A 6,000-nucleotide genomic window follows, 5' to 3' on the forward strand; every position below is an offset into this window, starting at 1 on the left:
GTAGAAGGAGCTCATCCCAGACCTGCCGTCCAGGTTCAGAACAGCTCTGGACGTGTCCTTCCTGCTCTGGGGAGACAAAGTCTGAAGAGAGAGACGGACGCTTCTACGTCACTGTCAGCGCCATCGTGAGCAGCAGCGGCCGCTACAGCTGTGTGGTCACACAGGAGGAGTTGTGTCACCAGATTAGCTCAACTACCTTCGTTCCCATTGGTGAGTTATGGATTTACACTACAGCTACTAATAATTAATATTTGTAATTATTTTAATACTTTAAACTGTTTACAAACGGCAGTAAAATTCCATCAGACTGCACAGGAAGCTGCAGCGCAGCACAGACAGGATGTGACATCATAGCGTGATGACACACCTGTGAGTCCCAGTCAGGTGATGCAGCTGCTCTGCTGGTACCGGTCAGACGTGACTGGACTCACCTGACCGGTGCAGCTCTGCCAGGATCCTCCACACGTTCTGGTTCCATGAAGTCTCTCAGAAGTGTCTCTGGACCCGATGGTCCTCGGATCAGCACCCACGACGAGCCTGGAGGGAGATTAGAGCTTTCTAACGATGACGCGGTCAGACGAGCACCAGCGTGACAACGGCTGCTGTGTTCCTCCTCTGATCCTCATGTTTAACACTTATTGTGCTTATTAACGACAGATTAGTCAGATTATAAATTGGCCTGTTAATGAGTGACATCAAAGCTTGTGTGACATCATCTCAAATGATCCAGTTTTTTCACTAAATCCAGAGAATTCAGCAGAATCCAACATTGTTCAGAGTCTCTGCTGTGGTGGCCAGCAGGGGGCGCTGCAGAGAACATGAGGGGAATTTAATTTAATTTAATTACAGGACAGGTCAGATGGGATTTTGGTAAAGTGATTAAACCTCTGTTAATTTCTTCATGATCGTGGTCGTTGTTGGGAAATGTTTTATATTAACGGGTCAGAGGGCGGAAACGTTGAGTTCTGATGAGCCTGAATCACTAACGGTCATTTTATTCTGGTCCACACACACACACACACACACACACCACACACACACACACACACACACACACACACACACACAAAATATTTATTTTTATGTGGGGAAACTCCTCAGAAAACAGAATTATAATATTTAATCGTGGGATTATTAAAGATTAATGAACACATTCAAACTAAAACTTAATTTTGAGCAACGAACAAAAGATGAAAAGACGTCAAACAGATTAAAGTGTCGTCCAGTGAGTGATGCTGATAGACTGTTGCTATGGCAACAGGCCGTCATGATGCTGTTGCTGACAGGTTGTTTTAATGACTGATGATGATGATGATGATGATGATGAAGAAACAACAGTGGTGTTTATGGTGGCGCTGACCTGGTGTCTCCATGGTGATGAAGGTCTCCTGATGCAGCAGCTCAGGTGCTCACAGGAGCTTTAAGGTGCCTTTAACTCCTCCCGTCAGGAGTGTGTTTCAGCCAATCAGCTGAGGCCTCCAGGTGATGACGTCATCACTTTAACAGCCCATCAGACCTGCAGCAACTGATTAAACCAGGAATTAATCAGGAAACTCAGCCTGGTTTAAACTCTGAAATGGTTAAAATTCACATTTTCAGAGGAAATGAAGAGAAGATGAAAACAGAGAAAGAAACGGAGACGACTCGTCCTCTTTAACTCCTCCCTCTCTTTCAGGGTCGTCCACGGGCGTGCGTGATGGAGTTATTGTCAGTGTAGTTGGAGTTAATCTCTTTCTAGTTGTGCTGGTTGTCGTCCGTCTTCGTTCTCCTCCTAAAGCGTTGCCGTCCCAAAGGTAATAATTACACCTACGTGATGTTTGATGGTTGAGGCTGGAAGCTGCTGGAATCATTTTGTTGCTCTTCCGCCACCACAGAGAAGCCGACGGTGTCGTTAATTTGCCTTTTGTGTTTCTTCAGCAGCATCAGTACCAGACAGAAGAGGTGCTGGTTCTAATGAAATGCTGTGATCTCTCCTGTCTTTTGGTGAACTGGCAGCAGCTTCTGACCAGTTCACCACTGACGCCTGCACACCCTGCCCAGAGGAGCGGTTGGGTTGTCTGGAGAACCAGGCACCTGGGCCTGATTGACGGGTCCGATTGTCCACCACAGGTTCTGTTGGTTACGGATGTATTTGAACGCTCCGCAGCAGCCGGAGCTGATGTTGCTGTAATCATTCCTGAAAACATTCCCATTTCATATTCCCAGCTCTCAGCCACTGATGGGCTGCACCCACCTGGGCGAGCTCCTTTTGAAAATGAGTCCAACTTCACCTCATGTCTGACTTCAAACAATCTGGAGATTTTGGTCATGTGACAGGAAACGGGAAGCTTTTATTACTGATCTGACGCAGGAATAAACAGCTAATTTATACTTTAAACGGCTTCAGCTGGGACTCAGGGCACTGTTACTTATTGTTTGTCTGTTGCTACTTTATTTTCATGGTTAAAAGTTGAGTAATTTGTTAATAATCGTAATTTGAGGGAAATGGGTCCGTTCATGATCGGCTCCGTTTTTACTGCTGCCCCTGCTGTCGGTGTTCAGAATTGACGTCGGCAGGTGAGAAACCCACCGTGGAGGCGGCTTTGATAGATTATTGATGATTGATTATATATCTGATGGGAGGTGTTGGAGGTTCCGCGTGCAGGAGGCGGCTGCTCACGCGCCTCAGCATCTCCCGCCTCGCACGGATCAATATAGTGATTAGAGTTTGTAGCGTTCGGATCAAAGCTGTTCCCGAGCTCGAGGCTGGTGAGGACTTTAGATGCTGCGTCATAGCTCCTGCAGACGGGTGCGTGTGTGCGTGCGTGTGCGTGGGCGGCGTCTCCATCCTGCAGAAGCTTTCAGATCATTTGCGGGACTCGAACTTCCGCCTGTGTAGCAACCTGGCTCCGTCTCCGGGGACCTGGGCTGGTGCCAGGGGGCCCTGCAGGTCCCCCAGAGCCCGTCATAGTCTCAGTGACCCCGGAGCAGCAGCAGCTCCGGCTCAGGTGTGAAGGTGTGAGAGTGATGTTGCACGCCCCTTCCGGACAGGTAGGTTCAAATACCTGCGAGCGAAGATAATATAAATACGACAAAAGGAAATTAAATAGAGTCAAAGAGGATTTAATGTTCCGAAGTTGCATCTAATCCGACGGGAGCAGAAGACAAATGCAACAGTCTGCACACACAAAGCAACATTTACATATTTACACTGGAGATTGGAACAAACATCACGCTACAAACATGTGGAGATGAGCAGAAGCTGAAATATAGAATTAAATCACAACACAACGCTTCTATAAAACAGTCTGATCTGTGAAACAGATGTCACAATGTTGTTTCGTTACGACTTTAAATGTGTCTAAATGACACTTAATGCTCTTTTTTTTCTAAATGTCACCTGTGTGTAAAGTTGCTAATTTCAGACACAATTTCTAACATTCTGTCCTTTGTGTTTTTGCCTTTCAGTGCGCATCTTAAAAGTTCGACCACCGGGAAAAGGTGAGTGCAGGAATCCTGGAAAAGGTCGGATTAAATGAAGTTTTCCTGTTTTTACACACAGACAAACAGATGGATTGTTTGATGCTTTGTTAATGTGATAAAGGAATTAAATTGATATTTTCACCATTTCAACAACCATCCATTTAATTGCAAATTCATTTTAATGTTTTCTATTTTAATCAATGCAAGAGTTTAAGGTTTTTACTTTTTTATCTTTATTTAGGTGTGAATTAATGTTTGAACAGGATTTTAAATAATCATTTTAAAAAAACCTGAAATTTGGATTTTCTCCTCCCTATTTAAAACAATTAAAAGCCCTTAATTTCCCCTCAAAGATCATCTTTCCATTTTGATTTTCTTTAATGACCCATTTGTGACTGTGGATGCTCACAGGTGCCTGTCCAGAACCGCTGATCCGGATCGTTGATGGAGGACCGACTGGGCGCTGCTGGAGTGTGAGGTTAAAGGAGCTCATACCAGACCTGCCGTCCAGGTTCAGAACAGCTCTGGACGTGTCCTTCCTGCTCAGGAGACAGAGTCTGAAGAGAGAGACGGACTCTTCTACGTCACTGTCAGAGCCAACGTGAGCAGCAGCGGCAACTACAGCTGTGTGGTCACACAGGAGGAGTTTTGTCACCAGATTAACTCAACTACCTTCGTTCCCATTGGTGAGTTATGGATTTACACTACAGCTACTAATAATTAATATTTTATTAATTTTTAATACTTTAAACTGTTTACAAACGGCAGTAAAATTCCATCAGACTGCACAGGAAGCTGCAGCGCAGCAGACAGGATGTGACATCATAGCGTGATGACACACCTGTGAGTCCCAGTCAGGTGATGCAGCTGCTCTGCTGGTACCGGTCAGACGTGACTGGACTCACCTGACCGTGCAGCTCTGCCAGGATCCTCCACACGTTCTGGTTCCATGAAGTCTCTCAGAAGTGTCTCTGGACCCGATGGTCCTCGGATCAGCACCCACGACGAGCCTGGAGGGAGATTAGAGCTTTCTAACGATGACGCGGTCAGACGAGCACCAGCGTGACAACGGCTGCTGTGTTCCTCCTCTGATCCTCATATTTAACACTTATTGTGCTTATTAACGACAGATTAGTCAGATTATAAATTGGCCTGTTAATGAGTGACATCAAAGCTTGTGTGACATCATCTCAATATCCGTTTTTCACAATGATTATTCACACCAAAATCAGAATTCAGCAGAATCCAACATTATTCAGAGTCTCTGCTGCGGTGGCCAGCAGGGGGCGCTGCAGAGAACATGAGGGGAATTTAATTTAATTTAATTACAGGACAGGTCAGATGGGATTTTGGTAAAAGTGATTAAACTCGGTTAATTTCTTCATGATCGTGGTCGTTGTTGGGAAATGTTTTATATTAACGGGTCAGAGGGCGGAAACGTTGAGTTCTGATGAGCCTGAATCACTAACGGTCATTTTATTCTGGTCCACAGGTCAAACTCCAGACGCTGGTGAGTTTGTACAGTCTCTCACACTCACACACACATAAAATATTTACTTTTATGTGGGGAAACTCCTCAGAAAACAGAATTATAATATTTAATTGTGGGATTATTAAAGATTAATCAACACACATTCAAACTAAAACTTAATTTTGAGCAACAAACAAAAGATGAAAAGACGTCAAACAGATTAAAGTGTCGTCCAGTGAGTGATGCTGATAGACTGTTGCTATGGCAACAGGCCTGTACTACGGTCGTCATGATGCTGTTGCTGACAGGTTGTTTTAATGAACTGATGATGATGATGATGATTGATGATGATGATGAGAAACAACAGTGGTGTTTATGGTGGCGCTGACCTGGTGTCTCCATGGTGATGAAGGTCTCTCTGATGCAGCAGCTCAGGTGCTCACAGGAGCTTTAAAGGTGCCTTTAACTCCTCCCGTCAGGTGAGTTTCAGCCAATCAGCTTAGGCCGCCAGGTGATGACGTCATCACTTTAACAGCCATCAGACCTGCAGCAACTGATTAAACCAGGAATTAATCAGGAAACTCAGCCTGGTTTTAAACTCTGAAATGGTTAAAATTCACATTTTCAGAGGAAATGAAGAGAAGATGAAAACAGAGAGAAAGAAACGGAGACGACTCGTCCTCTTTAACTCCTCCCTCTCTTTTCAGGGTCGACCACGGGGCGTGATGCTGCTATTGGCGTTCTAGTTGTGCTGGTTGTGCTTGTTGCCATCGCAGCCGTCGTTTTTTACTTCAAGTTTAAGGCCGTTAAAGGTAATTATTAATGAAATAGTGTAAATGTTTAATGGTGAAATACTTGTAATGATCAGAGCACCTACGTGATGTTTGATGGTTGAGGCTGGAAGCTGCTGGAATCATTTTCTCCTGTCTTTAGGTGAACTGGCAGCAGCTTCTAACCAGTCCACCGCTGTCGCCTGCACACCTGCTCCAGGGAGTTGCATCATCTGAAGAAATAGGCACCTGGGTCTGATTGACGGGTCCGATTGTCCACCACAGTTCTGTTGGTTA

The sequence above is a fragment of the Takifugu flavidus genome, unplaced genomic scaffold, assembly GCF_003711565.1.
Source record: "Takifugu flavidus isolate HTHZ2018 unplaced genomic scaffold, ASM371156v2 ctg326, whole genome shotgun sequence".
Lineage (NCBI taxonomy): Eukaryota > Metazoa > Chordata > Actinopteri > Tetraodontiformes > Tetraodontidae > Takifugu > Takifugu flavidus.